Source organism: Mauremys reevesii, linkage group 6, assembly GCF_016161935.1.
Source record: "Mauremys reevesii isolate NIE-2019 linkage group 6, ASM1616193v1, whole genome shotgun sequence".
Lineage (NCBI taxonomy): Eukaryota > Metazoa > Chordata > Testudines > Geoemydidae > Mauremys > Mauremys reevesii.
This window is the reverse complement of record NC_052628.1, coordinates 105859709-105871649: the sequence shown is the minus strand read 5'-3', so window position 1 is coordinate 105871649 and position 11941 is coordinate 105859709.

Here is an 11941-nt window from a genome sequence, read left to right as displayed (position 1 = left end):
GTAAAGTTACTCATGGCTGGTCTGTCTAAAGGTTAGTGTGAGAAGAACAACGCTGAAGTAATTAGGCGTGTCAGGTATTCTACACCTCTCGGGACCATGTCCAGGCCAGTATATACTAGTTGTAATTATCATAGTTACCAGGGCGGGGGGGGGCATATTCTTTTTTGTGGAAGCATAATTTCCTCTCCTGCACTACATAGTAGGTTCTCTCTTCTATCACCTTCCAGCAGGCAGGCGTGTGTGTGTGTGTGCGCGCGCGCACGTGCATTGTAGGAATAGGGATTGCATAATAGAGGGCAGGGTGGGAAGCTCATCTATCCACTTTCTCGTCAGCCATGTAACAGTTTGTGGTTGTCAGGTGACAGCTTGAGCTTTGCCCAGGCAAAGCTATTTGTGGCTCCACTTCCACATGAACAAAAAACATGCTAGCGACCAAGTCACAAGTAGCAGCTCAATAAAGCTAGTCTCTCGACCCCCTCCTCAGAGTATGTGTGTGTGAAGTAAAGGCCATTCATGTGCTTTACAATAAAGGCAGGATGCTGCTATGGTCACCTTATATGGGCATAGTATGTAACCCACCTTCATATCTTTAGGCAAAACACTAGGCTACTGAAGAAGCGAGACACAGAGATACCTTGATTTGAGCATGTGTCTGCTCTTGGATACATGAGTGTAAGTTATACTAGTGACCAGCGTAATGCCCAAAAAAGCAGGCTGAACAGCAAGAAAAAATTCTAAGTCTGTATTTGATTGACATTGCCTGTATTTGTGGAATAATGTATTCATGAAATAGACTCTGACTGGCTTTTTTTAAGACTTAGAACTTGATGGAATAAATTAGATAAAAAGGGAATATTTGCTAAATGTATTTGGTGATTATTGTTGGACCATCTCTATTAACTACAATGCTTATATTTAGAGTTGTGCCCTGTTTGCTTTTTCTGTCTCCTGCTTCTTTTAGGGCTCTTCGTTATCTTAATTTTTATTTGGCTTCAGTTTGTAAAATGACACTGAGGGCAGAGCTCAGTAGAGCATAGGATTTGCCACATTAGATCAGTGTCCTGCCTCTGGCAATGGCCAATACCTGATGTTTCAGAGGAAGGCCAAAAAATCCACATAGGTCAGTTGTGAAGCGCTCAACATGCGGGGGACAATGGATACTTCCCTGGCTCCAGCAGGCATCTTCCCTAAAACCAAAGAGCTGATTACAATAGCTTACTTGATTATAATTCTACAAATATCACACCATTGCATGTGCCCTAATCAAAACCCCAAACTTTTGCTGTCATTTAGCTGAGTGGGAATATATGTAGCTCAGACTAGGACCTGACTCAGACTTCAGTGCAAAATAGGTTTCTTTCTTCTAGCAAAGGGAATGTGGTTTCCCTTGTTATTGAGGAGGAATGGATTTCCATGGGTGCACCAACATATGATGGTATCAGATGATGATGTGGCCTCACTCCAGATGAGACAGAGTCCTGGAACAAACATTCATTCCTAAATGCTTTCAGATACATCTTTCTTAACATAACTGGGGAGTGATATCTAGCTGTTATATCAGGAAACTGAATGAGAACTTCTGGGGTCTATTTCCTGTTTTGCTGATGACTCAGTCTGTGACCTTGAGCATGTTCCTTAAACTTTTTGATTCAGTTTCCCCTTCTGCCCTCAGAAAGTTGTTGTGGGGCTTAACTGATTAATGTCTGAAAAGTGCTTTGGAGTTTCTTGAATGCAAAGCATATGGCAACCTTTGTTTTATTTCTGCATATTTTATGCTGGAGTCTGCTGCAGTGACATTCCACTGTGTGGCCCTGGCACTGGAAGCCAAGCAAATTTGGAAATTCTTTTTTCTAATGGGTACATTGCTTATATCACAGATAATGACTTCTGTGGCTTAGCTGGAAGAAATTAAGCAGGCAATAAAAATGCCAAACTAATGAATTTAGAAATAATCACTCATAATTTAGCATTCAACACCTCAGAGGGTTATTTCATTTGGTAGGGTTAGGTCATTACAAAGAATGTTCGCCTTCTTGCATTTGAAGCTATATAAAAAAGAACTGTAGTTTATGGCTGCTATATACTTGATGAGATATTAAAATTTCACAGTGCAGCAGACACTGGGTTTGGGGATGGGGGGATATTTAAGGGAAGGGTGTATTTCCCTTGAACTTGGGTAGTCTGTGTTATACATAGGCATGAATCTGTTTCTGTTTTTATAGCTTACTTTATGTGCCTATATGTATTTTATACATAATTAATGTGGACAATCTTGTGGAAGATGCAGTTAATTGATTTTTTAAACTTCAGTTCACATACACCATTTGTAACCCACAATCAGGGAAACAGGTGAAATCTCTTATCTTTTCACAGTCAGATGTCACTATGCTTTCTGTCTTCATATACCTCTCTTCCACAAGTCTCTCATTTATTAAATCTGCAAATTAACTGAATCCCAGTGAAAAATCCTTTGTTGCTGTAGTAAGATAAGATTTATTAAAAAATATAGCTGCCAACAAACAACCCCCTCCTCCTCATTATTCCCTACCTAATTTCTATTATGCACATGTTGTGGGTCTCTTTCAGCAGTCACATGTTTTAAATATTGCAGGCTAATAGAGCAAAACAAACCCTGCTGGCCCAGCAGGGAGCATGCTTTTCAGCTAATAATTTATTGTGAATGTCACTCAGGTGCTTCCATTAATGCATAACTGCCAAGTGCACTGATTCTGTCAATATTACACAGAGTCTGAAACTGGCATAGATTATTGGGCTCTTTTTATTTTAAATTACTTGTGGTTATGTTTCTTTTAAATTTTTGTTACTTTACAGTGAATGTACATATGTGAAATTAATTGGTTTTTCAGTGCTGAAAAATGACCGTATTTATTCTTCAGCCAGTGCCCACATAAGCTGTTCTGAGCCATTCCCTCTCCTATGACCCTATGTTAGAGTCTCTTCAGCAATTCTGAGAATTGCAGCGAATGACTCCTTTCTTTATAGATGAGTCCAATAGAATAAAAGAATAAAAAATGCGGTAGGGTTTTAGCACTGTATAGGAGGCTGTAGAAATTTTTTTTTAAAATCTCTTTAATAGAGAATGATCCTTTCTATAGGTTTTTTGAACCATCCTATAGAATAGCAATACAGGGATACAATTCTCTAGTAAATGCTAAAGGATGATTTAATAAAAATACAAACTATGGAAAAGATACTATTAAATCCTATAGCTTTATTCCATAAAGGTTTTTTGTTTGGCTCACTGGGCCCTCTAAAAGAGTCATTAATGATGTCAGAAAGGATTTTGTTTTTGCTTGAGACTAAGCCTTTGCCTTTCCAGCATAATCAAACCCAAGGCTCCATCTGCATGAGGAAAATGACTCTGTGGTTGATAGGGAGTTAAACACATGTTCTGCATCAGGCGCTAAAAAAAAAGGTGTGTGCATAGTATCATCATTTTGCAAAGATTGAGCTGATTAGCGGCCTACTGGCTCAGTGGAGACCTCACGTGCCCCTCCATTGGTGAATTATTATGGATATACCAGCCCCAGGGGATGCCTGTAAACCTCTGTGCATCATTTATGTCATCCGCCGGTTCACATCTCTGGGTCAGAGTAAGCTGGGTCCATTCAAACAAAATGTGTCCTAATGTAATGCCGACAGACCCCAGTTTGATTGGATTGAACCTGGGAGCTCTGGAGCTTAGTGCATGAGCCTCTGATTTAGTTGGGGATTAGTCCTGCTTTGAGCAGGGGGTTGGACTAGATGACCTCCTGAGGTCCCTTCCAACCCTGATATTCTATGAGCATCCTGTTTTCAACTCTAGATGAGGATAGGTTTGGGTGAGCCTGGAGCTGGCAGCCATTATCAACCATGAGTCAATTTCCTACTGTGGATAGGGCCTTAGAGTGCCAAGGTTTTGTTCAGATCCCTGGCTAAAACTCTACCTTAAGACCTTCAGGTGGGGGTGAGGTTTGTAGTTTAATCAGCTTGTCCTCAGCTTAGCTGCGATGTAGAACCTGTCTTTTACTAGCATGCCCACCCTCTTCCTCAGGTTTACTGAAGCTTAACTGCAGCCACCATTAAAATGCTTAATTATTTCCCATCTCAATGACAGCTATTCCCTCTTTTATGGTCTTCCTAAATCCTGACTCTCTAAACTTTAAGTGAGTCCAGAACGCTCTCTAACTCTACTAGAAAATGAGACCAGATCATGCCCTTCTCTGGTCACCCTACCCAACCTAGTGCAGAAGATCAGGAAAATCTCCAGCTCTTACTGCCTAGCTGAGCCTGGGGCCTCAGATGCGCCAAATCCCATCACACATGGTAACTAAGGAAACTTCAGAGAATCTTAAAATGTCAAAAATCAGAACCAGAATAAGAACTTTCACTTAAATTTCCCTAATCCTCCTGACTCCTGCCCACCCAACCCAAGAGACCTTTTCAGGGACTGGGAGAGCAAGAGCTTACAGTACTAGCTCCTGCAAATATCGGAGATGGCAGCTTATCTTTCCCCAAAAGACTTTGGAGTGAGATGGAATTATACCTTCACAAAAGAGGAGTCTGGGAACTTCTTGTGGGGAAGGAGGAAGCGGGGAGAACTCACTGGTTTAATACATTACACAGGTTTCATTTCAAGTCTCAGGTTTTGTGCAAAGCTGAAACACAACGTGAACCTGAAAGTCTATCAACTCTGCAAATCTAATCTGCAGTTCAATTCAGCAAACCCCACAAGAACTGAAACAGACAGCTTTCCACAGTACACTATGATGCTGCACTATCTATTTAAAACTAGCTACCTGGGCCCTGAATCACTGAAAAGTGGCCTGTGTGACACTGTATTAAGGAGACAATGAGCCAACTCCAGAGGTTCTGACTCAGGCAAATTCCCACTGAAATCAATGAGAATGTTGCCTGAGTTAAAACCGAATAAGATCTGAGGATGTGGTTTACATGAACTAGGGGTCACCAAATGAAATTAATAGGCAGCAGGTTTAAAACAAATAAAAGGAAGTTGTTCTTCACGCAGCGCACAGTCAACTTGTGGAACTCCTTACCTGAGGAGGTTGTGAAGGCTAGGACTATAACAGCATTTAAAAGAGAACTGGATAAATTCATGGTGGTTAAGTCCATAAATGGCTATTAACCAGGATGGGTAAGGAATGGTGTCCCTAGCCTCTGTTTGTCAGAGGATGGAGACAGGGCCGCCCAGAGGATTCAGGGGGCCTGGGGCAAAGCAATTTCAGGGGCCCCTTTCATAAAAAAAATTTGCAATGCTATATTCTCGTGGGGGCCCCTGCGGGACCCAGAAAAATTGCCCCACTTGCTCCCCAACACGGGCGGCCCTGGGAAAAATAAACCTTCCGCATCTCGGCACAAACCCAGTTTTGAAAAAACTTCTTTACAAGATATCACTGGTTCTCAGAATCAGCTACTGCTAAAAGGCACTAAAGCTCATTAAAAGGTTTGGACAAATATTTTCCGTCAAAACTTTTTTTGGATTGAAAACTAGGGGTTTTTAAAAAGCAGAAAAAAATCATGGACAAAGTCTGCTTTCCTTCAAAATTTGTTGTGGTTTTTTTTTAATTGAAAAGCTGAAATTAGTCTGCCAAAACACGAATATGGTTTGGGGTTTCAGAAGTGTGTGGCCAAATATTTGCTGCTTGCTGTGTTTGATTGTTTAAAGAAACAATAACAAATTCTGCTTAAAAAAAATCCAAAACTTTTGAACCACCTCAGCTTGTGACCAAACGCCTGAGCCCATCCAGTCAGAGATTTTCCCAGGTTTCTGATACTCTGCTGGCTTCCTTGACTCATATCTGTCTCCATAACTTTGGGTTCATTTAGGTTAGAACATAAGAACAGCCATACTGGGTCAAACCAAAGGTCCATCCAGCCCAGTATCCTGTCTACCGACAATGGCCAAAGCCAAGACCCCCAGAGGGAGTGAACCTAACAGGGTGATCTCTCCCCTGCCATCCATCTCCACCCTCTGACAAACAGAGGCTAGGGACACCATTCCTTACCCATCCTGGCTAATAGCCATTAATGGACTTAACCTCCATGCATTTATCTTTTTCCTAGAGACTGACTCCATGGGGGGTCCCTCACAAACTGGAGACAGTTACTGTGGGTTTGTCTTTAGTATATCTTATGTACATACTCCACGAACTGAGCATTTGAGCTTGTTCCAGAATCTGGGATGAGCCTATGTTGTGAAAACTGACATGCTCAAAATAGCAGATGCATGTGAATGGATACAGGGTGCTAAAATTAAATTAACCTGGGGTTCTCAAACTGGGGCCCCTCAGGGGGATCACAAGGTTATTGCTGGGGGGTCACGAGCTGTCAGCTTCCACCTCAAACCCTGTTTTGCCTCCAGCATTTATAATAGTGTTAAATATATAAAAAAGTGTTTTCAATTTATAAGGGGGGGTGGAATCGTACTCAGAGGTTTGCTATGTGAAAGGGGTCACCAGGACAAAAGTTTGAGAACCGCTGAATTAACCCCTCTGAAGCCTCAGGGAATGCAGGGGTTGGGGTTATCCTCCCTTGGTAGGGTTGGGAAGGATATTGCTCTTCTCATGTGATCCCTCCTCCAGTGGCTAATTTTAAATGAAGCTACCCTCCCCTGACATGAATCTCCCTATGGCACTGAAATTAAATATAGACTATAATTTGGCATTTGAGAAGTGAAAGGGATGGTAGCCCTAATGGAAAAGCTAACAGCTTGGCTCTTCTGCAAGCCTCAAACTGCTGAATGAGCTTTAGGGTAGGGAAGGCTGTGCCTCCCAAACAGCCTGGCCCTGCCCCCTATCCGACCCCCCCCACTTCCTGCCCCCAACTGCCCACCCCTCAGAATCCCTGACCCATCCTGCTCCTTGTCCCCTCACCGTCCCCCAGAGACCCCCCACCACCACACCAGGACCTCATCCCTGCTCCCTGTCCCCTGACTGCCCCAACCCCTATCCACCCCCCCACACTGAATCCTGACAGACCCCCAGAATGCCCACGATCCAATCCCCCCGTCCCTGTCCCCTGACAGCCCCCCCACCGCGGCCCCATATCCAACCCCTGCCCCCGGCCCCGGCCCCACCCTCACCCAGAGCCTCAGCGTGTCATATCCAGGAGTGTCCCTGAACAGCGGTGCAGCGTGACTCCGGTGGGGCCTGAGCTCCCTCCGCTTGGTGTGGCGCTCGCAGCCCCGCCCCCTTACCATGCTGCTCTGAGCGGGGAGGAGCTCAGGGGTCCCGCCGGAGCTGCGCGGCTGCAGCGCCGTCCAGGGACACTGCTGGATGCGCTGAGGCTCTGGGAGAGGGGCGGAGACGGGGTCAGGCCGGGGCCGGGGCGGGAGATTCACCCATTCTCTTGGGGGTCCCTGCAGGGCCTGGGGCAAATTGCCCCACTTGCCCCCCCCCCTCTGGGCGGCCCTGGATGGAGATGGATGTCAGGAGAGAGATCACTTGATCATTGCCTGTTAGGTTCACTCCCTCTGGGGCACCTGGCATTGTCAGGTAGACAGATACTGGGCTAGATGGACCTTTGGTCTGACCCGGTACGGCCGTTCTTATGTTTATATTAAAACTTTCATATCTCTTGTCAATTCACTTTGACTAAATGGAATGAATCACTGCAGAACAAGGGCATGGCATGTGCGTATGCAAGTTAAAGAGGATTGCCCACAGCATATGCTTTATGTTAATATTATAATTGTTAAATCATTAGATGTTTTTAAGATAAATACAAAGGAGAAATTAGTAAGCCCTTATATGCATGGGTTTTCACTAATGTTCTGCAAAACATATCTTCTGAGACACCAAATGCCTCTACCACCAATAAGGATAAATCTTAGTCATAAGCACTATGTAAACTGATCTAATAGGAGAAATGAGTAACACTTAAAATGTCTCAAAGAAGCATTTAATTTGCATTTAAAAGGCAGTTATTGTGAGTAATTATAAGTTAATTAAATATTGATTATTACAAGAGCCCCGTTGTGATTTAGGAAGTACCAGTTATGGGATAAATCGTGTTACTTTTTAACTCAAAATTACATTGGTAATAAATGTACAATTGCACTTGATTGTTATTAAATATGATGTGTCTCATCATTCACCTCTAATTGGCATTGCAAGCTAAACAAGTTAGATATCATTAAATGCTGAAATGAGTGTTTTAAATATCTAACATTGCTATAGTTATGCTGAACAGACAAAAACATTTCTTTTCAAGTACTGAAACTGTTTTAAAAAAATAAAACCCCAAATCAATAATAAATTATGCAGCAACTGCCCTGCCTTTTCAGCTAACAAAAACCTTAGTAGCACTTATACTTTTACTGGTGTGCTTTTTAATGAACCAGGGAGTGAACCGACAGACTCTCCACAACTCCGTCACCTGGGGAGAAGAGACATTTTAGGTGAATACAAGCCAAACTAGAAACTAAACTGTTCTGTATTGGTTTCTTTGATAGAGTATGGCATAATCTCTCACTGTGGTCTGTGTAGTATGTAGATAGCAGTGGATTTTTTTTACCTTTAGTCCATTAGGTATGATGTCCATCTGTTTACATTTGGAAAGGAAGATGATATCCGTCTGTATTTGTGTATTCTTCATGAGGTTGATGGATTTCCACTCCATACGGCTAAATGCAGTGCCTTGCATGGTGTCAAGTATCAGAGGGGTAGCCGTGTTAGTCTGGTTCTGTAGAAGCAGCAAAGAATCCTGTGGCACCTTATAGACTAACAGACGTTTTGCAGCATGAGCTTTCGTGGGTGAATACCCACTTCTTCGGATGCAAGTCTGTATTGGTTTGTCTTTCTCTCTCTCTCTCTCTCTCTCCCCCACACACCCCAATATAAAATGAAAGGTGAAGGAAAGACATAAGCTACTTTAAATAATTATTGTGAAGCAACAGTTCATAACTTTGGAGACTCTACCTCAATCCTATTTAGCGCTTTTTTCACTCTAGGTAAGTATTTTTGCCATTTTTCAGATGGGGAAACGGAGGCGTAGAATGGTAAGAACCCTCAACACTTTCATAGGTTCAGTTTGGATAAGTGCTTAAGAGTCTGGAACTACCAAATCTTAAAAGTTTTGGACTATGTTTTTTCAAAAGGTCCAAGGTCTCTACGAAAAAACTCTGCATACAGTTATATTTAACATGCAAATTGTGTGGTTGCACATTCAAAGGGCTAGCTAGGACAGTGGCAGTGACACAGAATCATTTGATTTATAAATTCATTAACCCCAATTGCCTGCACAAATGTGCATGTGAAGTTGTGTGTGATTGTATGCAAACCTCAGTGTCTTTTTTAAAAATGTGGCCCTTGGAGTCTGCTAAACTGGGCTGGACATTTCCCAAGAGCAGGATTTCTTGTGAGATTTTAGGCATTCCCTGCTTCAGTTCAAAGCAGAAATCTACTCAGTATTTTGACACTTCCACATCAATCCTATCAGGAATAAGAAATAAGGAAGCACCGAGGCAAAAGAAAATGAAAGACAATGGAGAAGACAGAGATCCTTTTTTGGATTTAAAAGTGTTTCCAATCCAGTTTTTCCATGAAAGTTCAGGCCTGTGTTTATTTTATTCATACCAATTTGCCCAAGTCCTCATCACAGCTGGCAGATATGGGAACAGCTGGCCCAATTTTCTATTGACATCTTTAAAATAAGGGCCACACAGAATGATTAAGCAGAAGGCATGGGACAACAGTGAGGCACTGAAAGGGGTGGGTAGAGTGTGGATGATGAGGGATGAAGGAAGTAGTGCAAAATGCCCCTAACTATCCCAATAAAACAGAAAAGGTCAGGAACCCCACCAAGCACATTGGGAGAGTGGAGGACCGGTAAAGTATTTAGAGCACAATATACAATTAAGTATGATTCAAGACCAAAAAATTGGAATCAGAATAAATGAATTGTACCCACAGAACAAAGTCTTACAAGAAGACGGTTCCTTCCTTTTGCCAGTACGAGTCTCACTCAACATACATACGATAAGGTGGTTTGCCTCGTCTGCTCCAAACAAGCCAGGTCTAAACATATCCCCTTAATGGGGTTTGGTTTCTTTCAAAAAAGGAAAGTGAAACAATACAAGTTCAGCCCAAGCCTTCTCCACTAGCTTGCCTACTCCCAGGGTCAGGTGGCTCAGCCCACAGCCTAGGTCCTCTCTCTCCAGAGGGAGACTTTCATATCTAGATGGTGTCAAGTCACTTGCAACAGCGACTTGGAAACACTTCCATCAGGAGCCTTCCTGCTGACAGAATGATGTGTTGCAGGCAAACATGGCCCGCCTGTTACAGTACAGTGTGATTTCTTTTAATTGAAAACTGGAATTCTGGCAAATAAACTTGTCTGTGAGTTGTCCTTACATGCACGCTTTCACATCCTCTAGTTGGCTGGCAGCCTTTAGGGCACTGCTTTCCCCTCAGTGGTGTCTAACTGAAAAATAGGTGGGGGACAGGAGGGAGGATTTGTCCTTGTCTGGTCGTGTCTACAAACACACAAATGCTGGCAAGCACACACAAATTATTATTCCTTTGTGGGAAGAGAATGTCAGAGCCAATGGCTCCACTGGAGCAAATGATATATACAAAGAAAGCAGATATAACCCCTCTGCCCCCCAAGGGGGTTGTGATCAGCCATTGGGTTTATTGAGAATGGCTTATATCTTAGTCTGTGCACCAACAAAGCACCTTTCAAGTACAGACTTTTAATCTTGGCATTTTAAATACTCCTTTCAAAGTACATAAATCTCTGTAAGCTTTTCCTTTATTAATATGCTGTAAGCTTCAAAGTATTGTTTTCCCCCAACAGAGTCTCAGTACTAAGAAGGCACTTGCCCTTGTCTAATCACATCTGCAAGTAAGCAAATATTGGCAAAAACTCATAAAACTTTATTATCCCCTTCAGGCAAATAATGTCAAATTCAGTGGCCACTGTTGCCATTTATAAATATGAGTCAAATTTTCATTGCCTGAGGACATCATAAAAAGACTTTCTGCTAAAATATAAGTCAAAGGCTCTGCTTCTGCTCTCAGATGGAGGCAGAGTCAGCATTAACAATAGACTGAAGACAAGTGTTTACAATTTCTTAATGTAAGAAATGTTGCCCAGGAAATTCTTACATTGCAGTAGGAGGGTGGAGGTTTTACTTTGCCACCACTTGACATACAGCTGTAGGTAGACTTGTATCTATTTTCACACTGCATGCCAAGAAAGGTGTGACAAGTCCTCATTGGCTGTCAGGTGCCTGGAAAAACTGGGTATTATATCCCACAGGAGACTCAGATGGGGGTGATTCATGCACAGTTATACATTAATAGATGCCATTCAGTGTCATTCCAGGAAGGACTTGGCAGATTCATCTCAACTGGAATTTTCTGCTGGTTGCACCACCAGGCAGAACTTGCACAGTTCATTAGTACCAGCTTACACAGTGCACTGCATCAAAATTCACAGAATCTGCCGGGCTCAAGCCATTGCCAAGCAAAAGCAGCCATGTGGGCAATTGTAAATGTGCCACTTCCTAAGAATGATGCCAGTTTTACACCAATGTAACCCCATTGACTTCAATGGATTTACTCCTGATATACACTAGCGAGAGTGAGCTAGTTCCTGGCCCTATATACAGATGAGTAGCACGTACAATATGTGATGTTTAAGGCATTAGAGAAAGCCCAGCATTTTCCTCAGTACTGACGACATCCACTGGCCACAAGCAATGTTGGGATTATTTTGGGCCCCAGTGGGGCTGTCTTATTCTGTTTAGTCTAAACTAAACTAGTACCAGAGGGGAAAAATACAGACTTTACCGTTAGTGGAGCATAACCCTCCATTTACTCACCTACAAGATCAAGCCTAACACAGAGATACTGACACCCGTTAGGATTTTATCTTCACCAACGTCTTGTGCCCCATAGACGTCCTTTCAGTTTTT